Raw genomic sequence first — 23,566 nt, 5'->3', positions numbered from 1 at the left:
AGCATAAAAATGTTTTGCCCACATAGGTGCCATGAGGGGCCCACATTATTATCCCACATGGGCAAACCCATATTGGGCCCACATAGGGAAACCCACATGGGACCCACATATATTGCCCATGTGAAGCCCATGCCCACATGTAACCCATGCTGCCCAGATGGGACCCACGTGGGGCCCACATATCAATGTTGGCTGGGAAATAAGTTCTTGTGTATTTTAAACGGGCTCAGTTCAGAGAAACAACACCGCGTCCTGTCAGCCGCCGTTCTGCTGTCCACGCACGGTCGTGCGTTCTGGTCGAGTTCAGCTGGGCGGGAGGCACGTGCTGTTTCATGTTTTAAATGTAAATGGCAGTTCGTGTGTATTTAATCTATTTTGACTTATTTAAGGGAAACTTTGAGACTGAAAAGTTTTAATAAGCTAACCTAAATAGAAAAGGAAATTAATGTTTATATAATTGTAAAGGATTATTAATCTTTTAACTTCGACTCGCCTGAAAAGTCCGCTCCCCTTCTCCCTCTCATAATGGGAGAGGGAGGGTGTTACTGCGCCGAGTCGAAGTACTCCCAAAAGTGCTATTACGCTATAAAATATAGTTCCTCTTTTAAATCCGCTTAGAAAAGTGCTATGTTTTATTTTGTACCACCAAACTTGCTCGTATAACTACTCATCTTAAATAGAAAAAACGTTGATGTGTTTGGTCACTTCTAACTTTATCTCTAATTGGTACCATTGAATGAATGGGGCTAAGCTAAATGCTATCGAAGTGTCGCAGCGTGCTCCAGCGCTTACGTGCACGCACACAGATGATAGAGGGATGTATCAACTCTTCTTATTTAAGGTAATAACATCGTTTAATATTAAAAATGAGTAGACTATTCCTTTAATTAAACATGGTTTCTTTGTAAATTTCAAATGTAAACATTTGACTAGTTAATCTAAATTGTCCGTCAGAAATAAATAATTGAAATTATGGGCATAATGTATTTTTTGCTTATGTTATGGTGTGCATTTTGTTTCTGCGGGGATGTTTGGTTCCTTCCTTCTTCTTTTGTCCTTGGCCAATCACATGCCTGAAGAATAAACAAGTTAAATTACAACATGTTCCCTAATGAGGCCATAATATTTATTCTGGGCAGTCCCCCCACATCGCGGCCCTATCAGAGGCCATGTCGCCCCTCGAGCACCCTTCTCAGCTTTTTCACCCCTGACCCGTTTTCATGTCTGGATACTAAAATGTGACGTGAAAACACTGTAGATCACTGATTGGTCTGAAAGAATTGTCACTACCAGTGTCATCACTATAATGCAAGATTAGCTTTACCTTCGTGCGTGCGCTCTAAGCAAACCTGTTGTCATCTGTGCTTTGTAAGTTCACAAACTCCCTTTTAGCGGTAAAAAACATCCACAGGTTGAGAATCAGGAACACCATACAAGTGTTTTTCAGGTTTGCGGGTGCACATTTGCAATGCGAGCATCCCCATGCACGGCATTTTTGCAACTTAAATGAGGCTCATGGGTGTTTGTACCCCATGGGTGTTTGTACAAAAACTGTCACGTGAGACACGCGATGTGTAAACATTTATTTTTGGTGGTCAATTTTTAAATTTTTAACGCTTTCATTTACTAAAATAAAATTATTATTAAATCCAGAACAATGAGGGGCACCGATGTAGAAACAGGGTACACTTTAAAAAAATTCCATAGAAATTACAGCTGGGTTGCCGGTAACTTACCGTAAATTTAAATGTATGTTATTTACTGGCAAGAGTTTGTTCAAAGTTAAATAAATTTTAAATATTAACAAGTCTTTATCTTTACAGAATAAAACTATACAATAACAGCCTCATGCAAAGCATTTTGCATCTTTTTTTAAACATTCACTGTATGATTTAACGAAATATGAATAACATAGTATTACATACTGAATTGAAATTTACGAAAAACAAATGACTCCCTTAACTCTTGACAATCTATTTGGCCTATGTACAGATTAGTTGCCCAACACAGCATGTGGAAAATAATGTTTTTTTAACCATAAACCATGCAAACACATTGTAACACAAAAATAACACAAAATAACATTGTTTTTAGCAATAAAATCGGTGCACTTTAATAAATAAATAGGAATTAATATAAATAGCACCTGTGCTTTTTGTACACTCAAACTGGCCAACCTTAAAACGTTTAAAACATGAAACCTTTAAAACATTAAACGATGATACAGAGGCTGTTTCTCAATCCATTTCTAAGCTACATACATCATCATTCTGTATTATTTTAGAATACTAACAATTATAAAGTTGACTACTATTGCACAGTGTTTTGTAGAAATATATGTAAGAGCGTTCTTTGATATTTCAGCACAATTGATGAAATAAGCTTGCACAACATTCACATACTTGCAAAACGAAACTAATGAAAGACATTGTGCACAGTACATCATATTAGATAAATGTGCGGAGAGTAGGTGGTCTCTTCTGAATGTTTGAACACGTTTGAGCACATGCGTATGTAAACCACAAAAGCGATTTGGTAAAGTGTTTTCATCTACATCTGAACGTGGACAAGCTACAGGGGTGCAAACTTGTCACCTTTCGGCGAAATTCGCCGTTTTTAATCCAAAATAGGTCATCCTTGTGATTCGTCTAGATCCGATGAGTTTTTGAAAATGAGGGGTGAGAGGGGTCTACGACAGGGTCGCAATGAATGAAAATATGAAAATAATTTCCAGATATTGTGGTAATGATGTCAAATCACTAGCCAGTTTGGCGGGTTATGTTTTACAATTTATAGTCACCTTATTTGCTCCCGAAGTTTAAACAGTCTGTGCAGAATGAGCGCACACACTTAACTCGTAGTATTTTCTAATCAAGGTTACGCGCCCACATCACATTGCTGTTCGCGTGGTCACCAAAACTTAACATTTGTACAGGTATTTAAGCAACGCAGTTTTAAAACAAGTGATTTTAAGCCATTGAAACAAAAACAACAGTGCTATATGCGCGCGTTAGCTGTTTCAGTTTGAAAGGAGCGTGCAAGTCGCGCATCCGCCTCTCATGAAGCTTGTGAGTATATTTTGCCGCTGTATTGGCCTCAAATAAGTTACACACATGCGTCAAAATTCCCGTCTTTGCAAGTGTCCTTATAAACACGACTATTTAGGTAAAAGAAAGTAAACAGCTGAAAGAGAAAACGCATGTGTAAGAGTATTAGATCCGGACTTTGGTCTTAAAGGGGAAGTTACCTAATTTTGCTCCTGTCACTTGTATTAATAAAACGGCATTGAAAGAAATCTATCACTGCTCTTAACTAAATCCCTTTTCTACCTTTAATACCTGTAATATTTGTATATCGAATTGTATAGGAATTGAATTCGAGTTGCTCGTTCAGGGTTCATATTCATAATATAGCTATGACTGTGAACTGTCGCGGTTACCACCTTCATTTACTAAAAGAAAATTATTTTTTTTAAATCCAGAACAATGAGGTCAACTAATGTAGAAGAAGGGTAGGCTACATGTATTTCCCCTTATGAAAAAAAGATTAACACAAGCTATACTACAGCTAAATATATTTTTGAGAAAACAAAAATAAATTAAAGAACATCATTTAGGCTTGTTAAGCGCAAATTAACAGAGCATCGGTCAATACAGAACACAGCAGTGTCTTAAAGAAGTTAAAATTAGCCAGTATTTGTGCACCTGTAAATGTACAAAACGAATGCAATACAGAAGGCAGTGCATAATAATTTAGGGTATTTTTAATAATACATTAGTAGATAAATTAACGTGTATATATAAAGTAAAACGAATGTAATGTATCATTATTTTGGCTAAATTAAGCTGGAGAGGTCATTTTTAGTCACACAGATTTGTCATCATATTAGAACAAGCTTAAATGCTATCTATAATAACTTACATTATATCTTGTGTCTTCCTTTGTCGAAAATATGTAGAAATATATGCGAGTAAAAAAGTAAAAAGCGGAAACGTTTAGCTCACGCGGACCGAAGGAAAAGCCGTTAATAAAGCAGACTCTCCGTGTATAGAGGATGCTGGGATGAAACAGTCGAGTCGGCAGATAATCATCAATGTTTAAAATCTTTCACGCAGATACTGTTGATGAAAAACTTGCATATCTAAATGTCTAGGTGAAAGTCAAGTGTGCATTCAGTTCACAAAAGCAACCGCAGCGTTATATTGGCTGCATCCACGGAGCGGACGCTTATGAGGTTTTAATGCTGGTAAGCAACCAGTTATATTTTGGCGTCATTTGTGTTTATCAGTTATATTTATCAGTAATTTTAATCTTTAAAACTGCATCTAGAGGCAGACGACACCACAGATATTCTGTCATCTCAGTTTTACTTTTTCACACATTCACTGTATAATTTAACGAAATACCCAGCAAACACAGAACGTTCCCCTAACGTTAGTTTTTGGTTATATTTTGGTTATTTTTTTGGGAACCAAAAAATAACGTTCTGGGAACGTTATTTTTAGGTTTTATTTTTTGCAACCATAAAATAACGTTCCCATAATGTTGCAGGGTGGTTATTTTTAAATAACCTAAAAATAACTTATACAGAACGTTATTTTTTGGTTATTTTTTGGTTATTTTTTTGGAACCATAAAATAACGTTCCCATAACGTTGCAGGGTGGTTATTTTTAAAATAACCTAAAAATAACTTATACAGAACGTTATTTTTTGGTTATTTTTTGGTTCTTTTTTTGGAACCATAAAATAACGTTCCCATAACGTTGCAGGGTGGTTATTTTTAAAATAACCTAAAAATAACTTATACAGAACGTTATTTTTTGGTTCTTTTTTGGTTCTTTTTTTGGAACCATAAAATAACGTTCCCATAACGTTGCAGGGTGGTTATTTTTAAAATAACCTAAAAATAACTTATACAGAACGTTATTTTTTGGTTCTTTTTTGGTTCTTTTTTTGGAACCATAAAATAACGTTCCCATAACGTTGCAGGGTGGTTATTTTTATATAACCTAAAATAACTTATACAGAACGTTCTTTAATGGTTATTTTTTGTTTGTTTGTTTTTTGGAACCATAAAATAACGTTCCCATAATGTTGCAGGGTGGTTATTTTTAAATAACCTAAAAATAACTTATACAGAACGTTATTTTTTGGTTATTTTTTGGTTTTCTGGAACCATAAAATAACCTAAAAATAACTTATACATAACGTTCTCTAATGGTTATATTTTGGTTATGTTTTTTTTAGGAAATGAAGTGAATGCATAATTAAACCCATTATTCCTTTAGTGTGCACGTCTAATATGCGCGTGCTTGTCTGCACGAGCTTACCGCCTTCTTCACGAGTACCCGCTTTATCTTGTGCTCAGGAAAAGTCGTTAATTTAAAAAATAACGGTCCTTTCGTTTTTACCTCAGAGACTAACATTATTTTAGCGGTTCTTTTGTCTCTTTCTTGATTTGGTAACTTAAATATGTGAGAAGAAATATATACGAGTGATTTCCAATCGATTTGAGGAGAATTTGAGGATAATATAATGTTAGAAACTTTTTATTGTTGTAAAAACGGATAGCCGACTAACTGTGGTAAGATCTTTTAACCTAAAGTGACTGATTTATTTCTCATTGCGTTTTAACTTCAGAGTATATCATTCTAGCGATTTCTTTTTTGTTTCTTCATTAGTAGCTTAAATATGTGAAAACGAAAATATATTTTAATTTTTTCCATGAAGAGAATATGAAGTTAGAAGCTTTTGATTATTGTAAAAACTGAGAGAGAGATGCTGATTGTTGTTACTTAATAATGGAGAGGCGGCTGCTGTAAGGTCTGTTAAACTAAAGTGAATTACATGTTTATATATTTTCAATAAATATCTGTTTTAACTCTTCTTTATTGTGTTGAAGTCACTATTATATATTTGATAAAATATAATGTTATCTAAATACATAATATGTGATGTGTTGAGGTATTTTTATATAAAATAACCTGTGTTATATAATGGTATAATATTTTAATAGACATTTTTTCCAGTAATAGCATAATTTAATTATTATAGATTTTGTATTAAATAAATTATTTTATTCCTCCTTATACGGAAATGTGTTTTACTTATTTTAGATAGATATGATAGATAAAAACCAACCAAAACACAGCATGGGATGTACTAATAGACGTGCCGTACTTTGGTAAGCCTTCACTTCTTCACTGAGGCTGGAGTCTTGCGCGCTCTGTCAGTGCGTGCACGGAGCCGCGGCAACGCGCCCTCGCGCCCTGGTGAGATAATTTTTCACTCCATGTCAGCTGTGCATTTTCCAAGGTTTGTTTTTGGTTAGCCAGGAAAGTTTTCTTTACAGAAATAGAACGTTGTTTTTAGGTTATTTTAACGTTTTCCTAACGTTAGGAGAACGTTCTCCTAACGTTATTCTAACGTTCTCCTAACGTTAGTTTTTGGTTCTCAAAACGTTCCCCTAACGTTAGTTTTTGGTTCCCATAACGTTATTTTCCAAGGTTTGTTTTTGGTTAGCACGGAAAGTTTTCTTTACAGAAATAGAACGTTATTTTTAGGTTTTTTTAACGTTCTCCTAACGTTATTCTAACGTTCTCCTAACGTTATTCTAACGTTCTCCTAACGTTAGGAAAACGTTAAAATAACCTAAAAATAACGTTCTATTTCTGTAAAGAAAACTTTCCTGGCTAACCAAAAACAAACCTTGGAAAATAACGTTATGGGAACCAAAAACTAACGTTAGGGGAACGTTTTGAGAACCAAAAACTAACGTTAGGGGAACGTTTTGGGAACCAAAAATTGTTAGCTGGGTATGAAGTATTACATTTTTAATTGAAATTTACAAAAAACAAATTGGCCTACTCTCTTAACTCTTGACAATCTATTTGGCCTTTTTTATACATGTACTGTGTGTCGTGAAAAACAAGGCGGCATATAGTTTCATGAATTTAACGTGAAAGGCGCGGTTGTTGCGGTTGCTTTTTTCCATGCGGTTGGGCTTTTCAGTAGCGCGGTCATGCGGTTACCGCGACAGCTCTACTGTGAACAGAACAAACCCTGAATTGTTTGTTTATGTATAGGCCTACTGAATAATAGGAAATACTAAGTTTCTTTTTTAAATAAGTTTCTGTAACACTAAACGCTTTGTATTTGTTCACATTAGTAAATGCATTATGATCAAACTATGAACAATATATTGTAAGCATTTATTAATTCTTGTTTATGTCATTACAGTAATTGATGTTAGTTTGTGGTTAACAGTTTCAATTTTGATTTTAAAAAATGTATTAGTAAATGCTCAAATTAATAAGATTTACAATGAATAAATAATTAATAAAACTATTAAAATTAAAATACAAATTATATATATATAATTAGCAATTGTATCTTTGTCACCTTTTTCACCCCTGAGGAGTTTGCACCCCTGAAGCTAAAAACGTTTTACACCCTGTTTACACCTGTTTTTAGCGTCATCCACTTGTGATCTGATCGAGGAAACCGCATCTTAATACTAGGTGTAAACAGCCCCTTAACCATTTTTAACTACTTAAGCTAGGGGAACAAGAAAAAAGAACAAGAAATATTTTTTCTTTAAAATATTTCATACCCTTTACAAAAGTTGAAGCGATTACTTGAGAATTATGGCATATTTCAGATGAACGAGCAGTCATCTTTAAAGGAGCATTTCACCCGTATAAACATTAATCTTTATTAAAAGTGCGTCATATAGTCGAAATGTAACATACGTTTAGAATTTGGTCTCTATTTGACAGAGAAAAGGGGTGTTTGTAGTCTTTCTCCCTCAAAGATATTGGACTTCCTTCTTTCAATGATGCAAAATGATGATTTTTACATAATTGAAAGAAGGAAGTGCAACACTAAAATCTGTATTTCTCCTGTCTCAGTGGCAACCAGAGTTGGGTATAACGCGTTACTGTGTAACACATTACTGTACTGTAATTACTTTTCCTGATAACGCAGTAACGTAACGCTTTACATTTTAAATGTATGTCATTTGATTACAGTTACCAATGACAACAAAATTACGTTACTAGCGTTACAAATTAAGTGTTGAAAAATTAATTAAAATGTATTTTAAAATGACGTTTTGCCGTTGCTCAGCAACGTCTGTTAACGAGCATGCTCGCAGAGTCTGTTAACGAGCATGCGCGCAGCGTCAGTTAACGAGCATGTGCACTTGCATTAATTAATCATATGTTTATTTAAACAATTACCAAAACAACTTTTGATTGTTATATTTAACGAACTAACATGAATATTAACATTCTTTAACTTGACCAAAAAGCCTTCGCGAATGCGATGACGTGTTAAAAACTCTAGTTTCTGTCTCCGCGACCGGGAATGAATGTGCATAGATAGATAGATAGATAGATAGATAGATAGATAGATAGATAGATAGATAGATAGATAGATAGATAGATGTTAATAAATGTAGAATGTTTAATGAGAAATGTTAAACATGTGTAACTTATTTTAAAAGCTACAAATATTTCTGCATCATTATGACCAGTAATTTTAGGATAGTGCAAATCACACCAAAATAGCTTTAAGCATTCATATATGACCTTCGGTGTCTCGTCTCTTGTCTGCGCCCCCTTCTTCTTCCTGTTAATAGTTTAATCATTAGTTCATTACCCTCACTTGTTTTCTCCTTATCCTGTTTAGTTTTTCATATTTAATGCCATTGTGTTCTTAGTCCTGTGCTCGTTCATTTTGTACTGTTACAGTGTGATTCTGTCTAGTGTTAGAATCATAGTCAAGTCTAGTTGAAGTCATCTGTCAGTATTCCGTGTTTGTTCTGCCCCCACGTGGGCTCTTGTTTTGTCTGTGTTATAATAAAGTGTTTTCTGTTCACCCCCGTCATCGCCTGCGTTTGGGTTCATCCGTCCTTGTTTCTGACAGTTTCACTTTGTAGCTTTTTTACATTTGATGTTGTCAAAGTAACTTAAAAGTAAAGTAAATAGTAATTAGATTACTTTTTGCATGTAGTAATCAGTAATGTAATCAAATTACAATTTTAAAGTAGTAATTAGTAATTTGTAGTGGATTACTTTTTTTAAGTAACTTACCCAACACTGGTGGCAACGAAATGATGCACGACCATTCAAAAACATAACTGGGGTTCTAACTGTACAAAGCTTAATGCAAATGGGTGAAGTTTCCCTTTAATGATAACATCTATCTTTATCAGATGATCCTTGGGGAGTTTCACTTTCCATTTTCATAATTGAGTCCAAGCACTGTCTGTTCATTTGTGTGTCTTGTCTGTGGGCCTCTCTTCGTAATTCATGACTGTAAACTGTTGTCAGTGTGTATCTTTCTTTCTGTTCACCTGTTTTTCCTGTGTGTTTACTTCCTATTTGTGTCACATGACATCAGGGCCATTAAGAAACGACCTCACTTGTCCAGGTATGCTGACTTAAGGTGATAAAATAAAAGTCTAAACATCCAACTGTCATTTCTTATCTAAATTTCTTTTTCATAATTTGCAGCAGTTGAGTAGTAATCATTGTTGAAGCAGAGATCTTAAAGGCGGAGTCCATGATGTTTGAAAGCCAATGTTGATATTTGAAATCACCTAGACAAACACGCCCCTACCCCAATAGAATCTGGACCCGCTCCACACATACGCAACCCGGCAAGGATGTCGGTTAGTAGGCACGCTCCTTACTGCTGATTGGCTATAAGTGTGTTTTGGTAGTCGGCCCGTCTCCATTTCCAAAGCGTTTTTCAAACATCGTGGACTCAGCCTTTAAGCCAATGAGATTTTTATCACAGCTACACTATTTACAGCTACACAATTTACAACTAAACTGGAAGCACTTTAACAACTAAACTCCCTTGACTGCCTTGCCAATCTCGTTTTTTTTCTTCAGGTTTTACTGCAATGTTGCAAATCCAGTTTGTAGAAACTGATATTGAATGAAATCATGTTCATGCTTGGTAAACTTTATACTTTACTATAATGCTGCGTTGAATTGTTAATTAATAATACATAATTCAATCAAAATTAGATTTGTTTTAGTTAGTTTGTTTATTTAGTAAAAAAATGCAATAACTGACTGAACAGAATTGGATTCCTGCATATTTTTTTACAGACCTATTTAGTTGTCAAGCATACACACTGAATTGATTTTAATAACATTAATGTACTCGAAGTGTGCACCTAGTATTATGAAAATACAAGTTTTGGATCAGGACTTGATTTCTACCACTACTCAGAATTAGATGACACAAAGTGATCGGGACGTCCCAGACATTATTGTTATATTATTAGATTTAGAACTTGGTGATATGGCCCAAAAATGTTTACTTTTTTTTGTATCAGTTGATAACGATAATTATCACGGTAAATGACAAATCTATATTCCTGTCAAATTTAAATGCATATTTTTGCTCCTGAATAAAAGTTGTAAAAACCAAACGGGGTAGAATACAGATTAGAATATTACTTGTAGGTTCAATCATATCGCAAAAATTATCGATGCGGCCACGCCCCCATGTCACGTCCGGTCGGCTTGCCAAGCGGGAAAAAACACGTGTTGAGTGCTGCGAGTCAACCGTTTTCAGCTGAACTCAGAGCATGCATACTTGCACAGCAGAGCGGCGTCTGTGACAGGACCGGTTGTTTCTCTGAACTGAGATCCATTAAGTTTCACAACAACTTATTTCAGTTGCTTAAGAGTTATGAAAACAGCATTTAAAACATGACATATTGGGGTATAGCCTCACAATCTCATCTGACTGTAATAAATACATGTTTTAAAGGTGCAAAGTATTGACAGGAATGTTCATCTGATAGGAAGTTTTGTTTTATCAGGTATGTGCGTCTACGATATTTTTCCACTGGCAGCATGACTAACATGGCAGGGCATCTCCGGGTTCAAGATCAGATATTATATTTCATAAAAGTCTAGTCTTAAAATGGCATATCCTTTTTTTTTGCTTTAAAAAAAAGTAAAATCAAGAATCGAACCGTGCCATTAGAATCGAAAATGAGGATTTGGAGAATCGTGACACCCCTACCCAGCACTAATTATTATGTGTATAAATTAACTGAGTATAAAAAGAAATGGAATAGACAGTATAAAAAGCAAATAATGTAATACAAGGGAAATACATTTTGATATCAAATGTGGTTAGAAGCATTTAATACAAAACGGCTATCCCTTGGGTAATCAACAAAGATATTAAAGCGTAACTAAACCCCTGGTCAGAGCTTGACTCCACCCACTGGTAATATTTGAAAAATGCAAAAAAAGTGGGCAGATCCCAACAGAGATAGAGGGGACAAACTAAGCTTGTACCAAGTGTGTGGTGAGATCATAACAAGGGCGTGGTGAGCTTGAACCTGCTTACGTCACAAGTTATTTTTTGGACCCAACATCCAATAGGAAAAATTCAACTGCAGTAGCCACCATTCAACCTGAAGAGGGCAGCACTCGGACGTTTTTACTAGGGATGCACTGATCCGATATTCTGGATCGGTATCGGGGCCGATCCGGCCTTTTTTGCTGGATCGGACTAACAGGACTGATCCAATTCCGATACTGCACGTTACCCATGGTTGTCACTGACAAGCGATTAAAACTAGAGCCCGACCGATTTATCGTTTTGCCGGCAGTCACGCGGTTTCTTCAATACATTTTACACCTGGTATTAGACGCGCTTTGGTCGATTGGATTATAAGTGGAAGAGAGAGACACATTCCTGTTTACATTTGGTGGTTTTAATCAGTCTTTTTTGTCCACTTGCGAGTTGTTTCAAACGCAAGCGGAAGAAATGACGCGAGGCGGAGAAAGGACGCGCTTAAACTGATGCGCAGTCTGTGGGAGTACAGCTGCTTGTGCTGTTACATGCTCATTTCAAAGCAATTGGTTAAATAAGCTCGCGCAACTTTACACCCTTTCTTAAATAAAAGAGGCGGAGAGCAGACGCTTTAGTTTTATAAAAGTTTAAAGTCCCGGCAGAACACTGTGGGTTCGTGTTATAAAAAAGTTGTGCAGTACATTAAACATTACACTGTAACGAATTTGCCTGTAGATTTTACAGTAAGTACCTGGCAAAAAAGTTGCCAGTAATATCTTGTAAAGTTTTGTGAATTTGCTTTTAATAACTGTAAAAATGAATTACAGTATAATACTGGATTTCGTTTACAGGTTATTGTTGTACATAAATTACAGCAAAGTATTAGGTTTTTATATTAAAACACTACTTTATTGTAATTTAGTTTACAACATTATCTTGTTTTCTTTTCAAATTACAGATATTACCTGGCAACTAGAGTTGCCAGGTAATATCTGTAAATTCCTCACAATACAATATGTTATTGTAGAATCTTTTTTACAACAACATAATGTGTTTTGAAATAATTACATCTTTTTGCTGCCAACTCGAGCTGCCAGCAAAAATCTGTAAATATTTTACAATACATTGTGTTGTTGTAAAAAATAAATAGTTAATCTTTGCTGATGCCTATTGTAAAGTGTTTTAAATAAGACCAGGCTTGCTTTAAATCCAAACACCATTGGATAAGATTCTCTTCAACTGTTAAATAAAACCATACTCCAAGATGCAAAATCATGAAATTTTATTATTAAAACAAAATACAGTGTTACAATACTGTACATTTTCAGAATGTCATTTTCTTAACATTCAGTGAAATTCAGAAAACATTTAGAACAATGTCCATTCATATTGTGAGGAAGTCGCTTGAGACTTACAATTGAAGCCATTCAAAATCTATCAGCCGCTTAAGTAGAGAGGAGACGTGATGGTTAATGCAGTTCTTCTTTTTCTCCTGTACCTTCCCTCTTTTTTGGCTAACCACCTTTGCTGTCTTGGTCCCACTGGAGGGGTTCAGTCCAATGAAGCATCTGAAATCACAAAATCACATGAAAATAAACTTTATGAAAAAGTGCCTTAACTGCTCTACATGAGAGTGCAAAATACATCAGGCTGTGCAAATCAAGCTGATTTGCCCTTTTCAGCTTAAGTGCAGAAAAACTGCAACAGAAAAATTCAGTGGGTAATTATTATTCATTTAATTTTAGTTGTGCTGTCCAGGCAAGCTAAACCAGGAAGTGGCTCTGCAATGCAATGACTATAGTGAAATATAGAGTCATAGCAGTTGAAGGGATGATTTGGATTTCTAGTCACAAAATTGCATGAGTTATGGTTAGGTTAGTTGCATTAACATAACCTCAAGCAGCAGGTCCTCTGGTTGAAAATTTCCCGACTATCCCCTGCTTCAAAGGACAACAAAACATAAAACAAACCACAACAATATAACATTTTAGTATTCATAACATAATACACCATATTAAGTGTATTAAGCAACTTTATAGTGCTTTCAGACTTGAAAAACATTCTAGATACGTAGATACGAGGCTCCACTACGTAGTTATACTGTCAGTCTGTAATGGACAAAATTGTTCCAATGTAGGGAGTGGTCAGAGGGCACCCTAAAGCAGGAAAATAAATGTATTCTTTTGAGGAACACAAGACATGTCTTGGTTAATGTTCTTTGGTTGTCTAAGTTTGCTGCTGTTGGGCTGGTCCATCCAAAGATCTACAATTAAAGTATCTTTTTTTGTGTGTTTGCCTTGAGCATCACTGCCATAGTGGGGAGGGTGAGGCCTGGGTGGGCATATGAAATGGGCATATGGGATTTCTTGTGAATGCCATAAAAAGCAAGTTTGCAGTTTATTTACCTAAATGCTCAGTTACCCCAATGCAGAACTACTTTTCAAAATATATAATCAAATAAATCTTTATTGTCAATGTTTGAATGTTACAATGAATTGGTTCTGCAATGATATAAAGCATTTGGGTAAATAACTGCAAACTTAACCCAATTTATCAACTAAAAAAATCATGTTAAAGGGATTTCCTGTAAGCACACTTAAAGCAAAATAAAATCTCTGTTACTCATAATAGCACACTTTACAAAATAATGATAAACTGCATTGTACTTCAAGCACATAGTTACCTTTGAATGAACTCTAGTGTGCACTTGCTCCTGGTTCACAAGATTGAAGTTGTAGTAGCTAGAAAACAAAGCTGCCATTCCAGCCACGAAGTTGGGATGTGGAGGCGCAACCACCCGATGCTCAGCATCCAAACGCTGATTCACCTAAGAAAAAAACAAATGGTTTACATGCAAAAAATCTGTTGCTTTCCACCTAAACATATCCACGTTAAAAAAATTTGTGTCCTTCATAGCCCGTCTTTGCAATGCTTACAACTCATTAAAAAAATAGACTACCTAAGACAATTAGAGTCAGGAAACTGTAGTGTTTTTTCAACGTCTGTTGCTGTTGCCAACACCTAAAAGACAAAGAAAAATTGATTCAAATGTACAGTAATTTTTCATAGCAATATCATCTTTGAAAGCTTGACTATTATTCTTTGTTGATCATACATCGTTGTAATATGCTTATGACTTGCAAATGTATGAAAATAATAAACCAGGCTTGATGACATACAGCCTGCATATGCGACCTCCGGAGACTGAAGCCTTCGGTTGAGAAACGGCCGTTCTCTCTCATTCAAAGTTGCGAAAAAGTATCAATCTGCGCTACCAGTACACCATCAAAACGCGTTTTCAGCACAGGTGGAAACATAATAACCCCAAAAAGGTTTCTCACTTGTTGTTTTATGAGTGGAAGTGCTACAATAAACACGCAGATATGCCCTGATGCCCTGGGTCCTCCGGGGCTCAGCTCGAGCAGCCACCGAAATGGCCAACACATACGCACAGTCGCTTTACATTTACTTTACATGTCGCGTCTGAAACCACGCGGATAACGTTACCGCGCCGCTTTTCTCCTCTTCAAATCGCGTGGGCGCTTCAGAGCTTCTTTCGTTGCTAAGCATTGCTTGACGCTGCCACCGGCGGAGAAAGAATTTGCGCCTATGAACACGCACGTTTGTTAAAAACTCTCGATCTGATCCTATATTTTAATATTTCAAAATATATGTATGCATGTATAAGACCTATGCATCAATGTGGATGTGCACATACGCGCATGCACGCACCCTGCTTGCATGCCCGAGTGACGTTAACGCACATACATTGAAGTCCAATTTAATTAAATATGAAAAGGGTTAACATGAAAGTTATACCATTTACTTTATTTTAACCACTAACTGCTTCACCTGGGATTGCTTGTTCAAAATTTCTTTATTAACTTTATTGTGGGGCTTGACTGATACACGGTAAACTTTATTTAAACCAACATTAACAATTATAATAGCTATTTATAAAAGTATACTTACATTTTGTGCATGAGTGGCGTGGCAATGTCCCTGCTCCTCTGCAATCCGACATAAAATGGCGTCAAGCTGCCTCGTGCAACTCATTCAACAGTGAATAACTGTAATACTGCATCATTTACAAGCAAGCGCAAATATACCTGTAATTTATTGTGGGGGAAAAGCTGTCAACTTCTGTAATCGTTTTTTGACCCACAATGCATTGCAATGTACAGCTAAACTTTGTAAAATGACAGAACAAGAAGTAACTGTAAAATTTTGCTGTAGAAATTACAGAAATTTGTTACAGTGTAGCCTACATCAGTATGTTGTCAGTAATTCAAGCATTGTCGTCTTAACGGTAAGTTTTTAATTAATTTGTGAAGTCTATAACTTACTCTAAAGCTAAGCCCAATATAACAATGACTTTATAAGTTTCCATTTTTTAAAATAAGCCCAATATAACATTATTCTCGTTAAAACTGACAATGGTTTAAGTTATATGTATTTTGTTTTGTTTGTGTTTTAAAGTTATTTATAATAAGTCAAATTTACTGTTTTGTGCACTTATATCAGAATCATTTTGGATAATAAAGTTTATTGTTAACTTGTAAAACACACCTGCCTATATTACATATCTTTGTCACGTCATTTTAAGTGTTTGATCACCACATTTGTGGTGTGATCATAGAGTGATCATTGCAAAAAGTATTTATATATAGTATATTCTGTTAATGTATATAGTGTATTCTATGTAGAGTACTGTAGTAGTATAATATACTGTAGTATATGTGTACTGTACTATAATATGCACATAATGAATATCGGCCGATATATCGTTATCGGTCTTTTTTTACTCTCTAATATCTGTATCGGCATCGGCCCCAAAAAATGCATATCGGTCGGGCTCTAATTAAAACGACAAAGTATTATAAAAGCACCATAAACGTTTTTATGCACTATAATCAAAGTCATCTTACACTCAATAGCTTCATGTGAAGGAACAAATGCACATTTAAAGATATTAATGTTCACAGAAACACTGTAATTACTTGCAAACTGAGTTAATCCACTGGTGAAGCGGACGAGTGAAAGCGCGTCATTCAACACACACACAATAACTGTAATGTTTATTAAAGATCTGATTTTATAAAGTCTCAGTAAGCTGTTGGGTGGATGCAATTCAGTATGTGCTGAGCACACGATGCATTTAATCTCTTTGTGTTTCAATAGTTATGAACGTAACTTTCCATTGCGGAGCGAGGATTCCCATGTGAGGATGCTTCTAGAGCATCAATGCTGCACCCAGGAAGCACAGTATTGCGCACTCAATATGATTTAAGCGCATCAATTCTGCACCCGAAATGTGCATAAAAGGTCCGGTTAAGTACATAATTCCCAAAATAACCATCTGCGCACCAAAGCTTTTTTACTGTGACTTTTTTGCAATTAAGGAAAATATATTTAGCATACTTATTTGATCAAACGTGCCTATTCTATTTTCTCCTAAACACTGCCATGGTTAATAATTACTAATGTTCTTGTAACTTATAAATCATTTTAAATTATTGGTTTTTACTTTAAAATTTAAAATTATATATAATATAATTATATTATGCTAGATTTAGCAGAAAGCACTATACACATTTATGTGTGTGTCTGTGTGTGTCTGTGTGTGTGTGTGTGTGTCTGTGTGTGTGTCTGTGTGTGTGTCTGTGTGTAATTTAAATTGCTCAAGAAAAATACAGTAGTATCGGATCGGCAGGTATCGGAATTGGCCGATACTTAGAATTCAGCGGAGATGGAAAAAGTGGTATCAGTGCATCCCTTGTTTTTACACCATATATTGTAGTATTGAAACACTTCATATCCAAATGTCAAAAAACTTCCAAAAATTAACGAACAGCACGAATAAAGCATCATTCTTACAGATCATTAACTAAAAAAAGTTGGTTTAGGGTTTAGTTACTCTTTAATGTTTTTTTAAGGTCTTTTGCTGTTGTCTGTTTGTCTTTTTATGGTGCCTGATGAGCTTTTAATTTTTAATTTTAATTCTTTTAATTTTAATTCATGTGTGCGTGCATGTAAGCGTTGGAGCGCGCTGCGACGCTTCGATAGCATTTAGCTTAGCCCCATTCATTCAATGCTACCATTTAGAGATAAAGTTACAAGTGACCAAACACATTTTAAGACACATCCTATTTAAGACGAGTAGTTATACGAGCAAGTTTGGTGGTACAAAATTAAAATGTAGCACTTTTCTAAGCGGATTTAAAAGAGGAACTATATTTTATGGCGTAATGGCACTTTTGGGAGTACTTCGACTCGCCTGAAAAGTCCGCTCCCCTTCTCACTCTCATAATGGGAGAGGGAGGGTGTTACTGCGCCGAGTCGATAGAAAAAGCAACATAACGTTTTTATGTGGAGCGACTGTTTATGCTGCGTTGTTTGGAAGTCGCCCTCCGTCTGTGTGTGCGCACGTGTTTAAGTGACCTCAGTAGTGCACACACAGACGGAGGGCGAATTCCAAACAACGCAGCATAAACAGTTGCTCCACATAAAAACGTTATGTTGTTTTTCATTGCTCTATTCATCAAATGTATTTTAATCGACTACAGTATGAGACACAGTTGCGCAACTCTATAGTTTACAGATCAAGAGTTCTGGTCTTTGAAGAGCATAGTGATGATCACGCCTGACTGGAGCTGGACCAGACACATTCAGCAGCATGTGCCTCTGTGCGTACAGAAAGCTGCTCACTTTAGCGCCTATTTGATTTTGCGGTAAATCACTTGATTGTTAACATTTGCAAGCCTTTGAAACACGTGCAAATGATAAACTTTCCCTATTTAAATTTGCTTATTAATCCGCGGATCGCACGCGAGCCAAACCGTGGGTCGTTATTCGTACAAATCACAGATCAACTGTGATCCGTCACAGCACTATCTACTAGGGATGCTCCGATCGATCGGCCCCTGTTCGGTACGGGCGATAATGGCATTAAATGACTCGATCGGTGCTCGCTAAATCTGTCGATCTCACAAACCGATTTTTCTGTGTACTTTTGTCATCAAAGGGATCCTGAATGCGGCTGCAATTAGAGACATTTTTACGTAGCACGTTGCTCGTGTGCAGATTGTATTTCTCTTTCTGCCTTTACAGAGATATGCCCGTTTTCTATGAGGACGCGCTTCGGTCGCGTCTTCACATCACATCCTCATCAAACAGTGTATTCAACACATATCTATCGCGGACAATTGCATCCTCATGTCAAAAGTTTATTATTTGCATACGTTTTAAAGTTTTGAGCGTTTAAACTGTAATTTTCCTCACAGCTGCTCTTGTCTGCATTCAGCCGCAGCACGCAAACACAGCAGCCTGTCACTAGTGCACGTGAACCGAGCAATCTCTCTCACGTCTTAAAGCTACAGTAACCTAATTCATCTCTCAATAAAATCACTCTCTGCTCTTGACTAAGGAACTGTTATACTTCATACGAATGCATTTATGTTTAATTCATACACTGAAGACTATGAAGTGTTTTATTTTCATTACTTTTTTAAAGAGATATTAAATATCTCTTTGCAGAAAATATATTTGTTGTGCTTATTTATTTGAGTCTCTATTAAAACAGTAATATACCTAATTACTGCAAGTAATATAACAAAGGCAACATCTGTGGTGTTCCTTTATCTAGATAAAATATTAACAGTTACAGTCATCCGTAGGGATGCACCGATCCGATATTCTGGATCGGTATCGGTGCTGATCCGGCCTTTTTTGCTGGATCGGATATCGGACTAACAGGACCGATCCAATTCCGATACCGCACGTTACCCATGGTTGTCACTGACAAGCGATTAAAAAGACAAAGTATTATAAAAGCACCATAATCAAGTGCACTATAATCAAATTCATCTTACACTCAATAGTTTCATGCGAAGGAACAAACGCACATTTAAAGATATTAATGTTCACAGAAACACTGTAACTTACTTGCAAACTGAGTTAATCCACTGATGAGATGCGGACGGAAGAAAACGCGTCATTCAACACATGACACGCACACACACAATAACTGTAATGTTATGTAATTTTATTAAAGATCTGATTTTTATAAAGTCTCAGTAAGCTGTTGGATGGATGCAATTCACTATGTGCTAAGTTAATTCACAGGTGAAGCGGACGGATGAAAGCGTCATTCAACACACGAACACTCAATAACTGTAGGCTGTTTTAAAAGATCTGATTTTATAAAGTCCCAGTAAGCTGTTGGATGGATGAAATTCGGTATGTGCTGAGCACACGATGCATCTAATCTCTTTGTGTCTGTTAAAACACAAAGAGATTAGAACTTAATGCACCCAGGAAACACAGTATCGCGCACTCAAAATGATTTAGGCGAATCAATTCTGCACCCAGAATGTGCATAAAAGGGCCGGTTAAGCGCATAATTTCCAAAATAAGCATCTGCACACTAAAGCTTTTTTACTGTGACTTTTTGTGCAATTAAGGAAATATATATTTAGCATACTTATTTGATCAAACGTGCCTATTTTATTTTCGACTAAACACTGCCATGGTTAATAATTACTTATGTTCTTGTAACTTGTCAATCATTTTAAATTATTGTTTTTTACTTTAAAATTATAATTATATATAATATAATTATATTATGCTAGATATAGCAGAAAGCACTATACACATTTAAATTGTGTGTGTGTTTGTGTCTGTTTGTGTCTGTGTGTAATTTAAATTGCTCAAGAAAAATACAGTAGTATCGGATCGGCAGGTATCGGAATCGGCCGATACTCAGAATTCGGGTATCGGAATCGGAACGGAGATGGAAAAAGTGGTATTGGTGCCAGGGCCGTAGCACAAGGTCCCGGGCCCTATGCATAGGCAGTCCTGATGGGCCCCCCATTTTTCCATATAGTTTTCTAATCACTACATGAACAAACTGTATGATAACCATACAAGACTTGATTCAGACATATTTTATTTTGCTGAAGTAACAAGACATTAAATTTTAGAACATTTATTTTTATTATGCTTTATTACTTTAAGGCGTAAATTAAATCATAAATATGCCATTTTAGTTTTGTACATTAACAAAAAGCTCCATTCATATTAAAAGACGAACAAAACGTGTATCACTAGTCATTTTATCTGGAACAAAGGCAAAATGAAACAAATGCTATTGCTTACATATTATAGCCTATTCATTTAAAATTAAACATTTTTCAAATTAGGCTATTGTTTTGTATGCAAACAGCTGTTAGTATACAGTTTATTTATTTAGCCTTTCAACTCAAATTGCATGTAGTCTATGACCAAATTATCATCTGAAAGTGTATATTCTGCTTTTTCAATGGGTTGTCTCGGTTCATTTTAGCACTAACAATCGCAGCCAGGAAAATTCAAACAGTTTAGCCAGAGGTGTAGAGTAATAAGATATTCTACTTAAGTAAAAGTTAAGTTACTTGTCTAAAAATCTACTCAAGTAAAAGTAAAAAGTAAGTCACTTTTTAAAAGTTACTTTTTTACAGCGGGAAGAGGTGAAGAATTCTAGTATAGTTCAAAAACGACAAGGGAATATACATTTCAAACTAGTTGTTTTTAATTGTAGGAATATCTTTACAATTAAAGTGCAATAGCAAAAAGTTAATAAAGTAAAAGCTTTTATATAACTAAGAAACATTTATGGAATAGTTTAATGATTTTTACAGGTGAGTATGCACTTTTAAAGCAAAAATAATATGAGGTCAGCAGCTAGTAAATACAATCACTATAGTAAGGTTGTAATTGATGTATTGCTGGTTACATACATTATTATATAGTTTAAATGAGCATATCATGAGATGAGTGCATGGCTATATACTTTCATCCTTATTGTCTTTTATCTAACTTCCCTGACCTGGGTACCTGATATAAGACCTTTATTCTTATTTCTCTCTCTCTCTCTCCAATGTCTAATGACATGCGCATTCTCAAGGACGTTCTTAAGTTGTGGTTGACTTGATGCAAAGCTGATTGACATCGGAAGATAATGCGCATGGTATTAAAAACGCGTCGTGCAAATGAGCGATAAAACCCCGGTCCACAATTCCGTTCTCATAAGCATAAATCCTACCTTACATATGAATGAAACACTCGTTTCGCCTCAGTGGAAAGTGGTCGCTTAAATATGGCCAGAGGTTTATTTCATAAGAAATGAATTGAGGGTCTGCATTAGCGCGTGCCTGTCTCGTCCATCTCCATGGTTCTTTTTGTGAGTTTAGTGCATTCCCCGCCCATCAATCAATCATCATTCATCCGTGATTACCTTGTATTTTAAAAAAATATTCTTTACTCAGTAACGGGTATGATTTAAAATGTAGCGAAGTAGTATAGTAGGAAGTTTGTTTTTTTCCTTCCACTGTTTTTTCTTTCTGTTTTGGTGGCCCAATTTAGCTTTGTTTGACAAAGACATTTCAACCGCACCGCAGAAGTTTGCGCTCTACCAGACGCACAACTACAAACAAAATCGCGTGCAGATGGACTAAACCATTTGGTGCATTAGGAAGGGGTGGGACCGTGTGACTTTAGATAGTTTTTACTTTTACAAAATATATTCAAACAGTTATTGAGCAAATACACTAACTTTACATTTCATTTGACATTATAAAATTAAAATAAGAAATGAAAATATCCAGGTAAAATAAAATATAGTCCAGACTTTCAAGGGCCCTCTCTCCCCTTGGGGCCCTGGTAATCAGTACTGGTTTTACCCCCAGTCCGACGCCCCTGATCGGTGCATCCCTAGTAGGGGTGTCACGATTCTCCAAATCCTCGATTCGATTACATTTTCGATTCTGAGGTCACGATTCGATCCGATTCTCGATTTGTACATATTTTTTATATGGCATATAATTTAGACAAAAATTATATGCCATTATTTATTATTATTATAATACTTTAACATTAACATGCACATTGCAAAACTCGCATGGGGGTTTGTGGGCTTCACTTAACGCGAGAGCTTGTAGAGAGAGGATTCCTTCTTGCACGCATATGGACTATGCGCGGTTGGCAGTTACATGGATCGGGCGGATGACGTGACGAAAAATAATATTTTAATTAAATTCGGGCGGGTGCCGGATCGACTGCTTGTTATTAGCTCTGTCCTTCTAAGCATGCGACATCTCTGTCTTTCATATAGTGGCAGCCTCAGAAGTTCAAGAAAAGAACTGAAATGAGACGGTCTAGCCTTCTGAGGACCCAAAATTTGCCTCACCTGCTGCACACGCCCCCAGTAGCACCCACCGCGCCTGTCAGCAGAAAACAACGGAGACATTTCTGACTTATTAAAATAAATATGTAATCAGAAAAATATTAATTTATTTCAGAACATATGACACATTGATGTAGATTAATCTATTTAACAGCATATCAAATAATCAACCTAGAAATATACGCAACATAAACAGAATAATATTAACACAAAACATAACTTATAATACTAAAACAGTGACAAGAAAAGGTTTTCTAATAAATACACACTTTTATTTAATAAAGCTTTTAATTGTTTGGGAAATCCTTCGTTCTATCATTAACAGCGCGGAGAAATGAGGACGCATTTTGACACAGCTCTTATCAACGCTGGCGAAGGAGGTACGTGGCAAACTCAAAAAATGAGAATTAAAAACAAAGGAAATAGAATGTGAGAAAGGGTTGCCTGGAATAAGTTTTCCAACGTGGTAAATTAGGATGACACCAGTGCAGGCTATGAAATAATAGTCCATCCGCGCATCTCTAACATGGACTTAATGCGCGTGTCTTGGACTCATAGCATCTGAAATAAATCCAGCATAATAAGCAGCTGCGCTTCTCTCTGTCTCACGTGCACGTGCTCGCATCTGTCCGACGTCTGAACATAAACTAAAGTATTAACCCTTACGTATTTGTTCAGTTTTATGCGTTTCATGCAAGCTGAGGCAAACTATCCTTTTGTTTAATATAACCCGCTGCATCTTTGCGCCTCCCTCGCTATCGCGCACGTGCAGAGAGCTGTGCTCTGTCCAAAGTCAGATCACTGGTAATCCTGTTTATGATATGCATTTCAAGGAGTTGTAGCATCCCTCGTCTTTAAAATATGATCGCGTTCCGCTGGACAGATGTTTTTAAAGGCATCTCTGAGAGTTTTTTTCCTCGCTTGGCAAGCCGACCGGATGTGAAATGGGGGCGTGGCAGCATCGACGATCCCATTTTTTAATTTGAAGTTCGAAGCTGTGATTTAATTTC

General features: G+C 36.0%; 1 protein-coding gene and 1 long non-coding RNA gene across 10 annotated transcripts in view; one reads left to right on the top strand and one right to left on the bottom strand.

Annotated features, from left to right (window-relative positions):
• The window catches only part of arhgef11 (Rho guanine nucleotide exchange factor (GEF) 11), a 210,207-nt gene that overhangs the window by 30,276 nt on the left and 156,365 nt on the right, over window positions 1-23,566 (top strand). The gene's annotated exons all lie outside the window — the stretch shown is intronic.
• LOC129437471 (uncharacterized) lies at window positions 10,957-17,669 on the bottom strand. The gene is made up of 3 exons (XR_008642272.2): window positions 15,308-17,669; window positions 14,295-14,356; window positions 10,957-14,162 (listed from the first exon to the last, which is right to left on the bottom strand). It is a non-coding gene; the product is annotated as an uncharacterized lncRNA (long non-coding RNA).

The sequence above is a fragment of the Misgurnus anguillicaudatus genome, chromosome 21 (assembly GCF_027580225.2).
Source record: "Misgurnus anguillicaudatus chromosome 21, ASM2758022v2, whole genome shotgun sequence".
Classification (NCBI taxonomy): Eukaryota; Metazoa; Chordata; class Actinopteri; order Cypriniformes; family Cobitidae; genus Misgurnus; species Misgurnus anguillicaudatus.
This window is presented reverse-complemented; position numbering and strand designations above follow the sequence as displayed.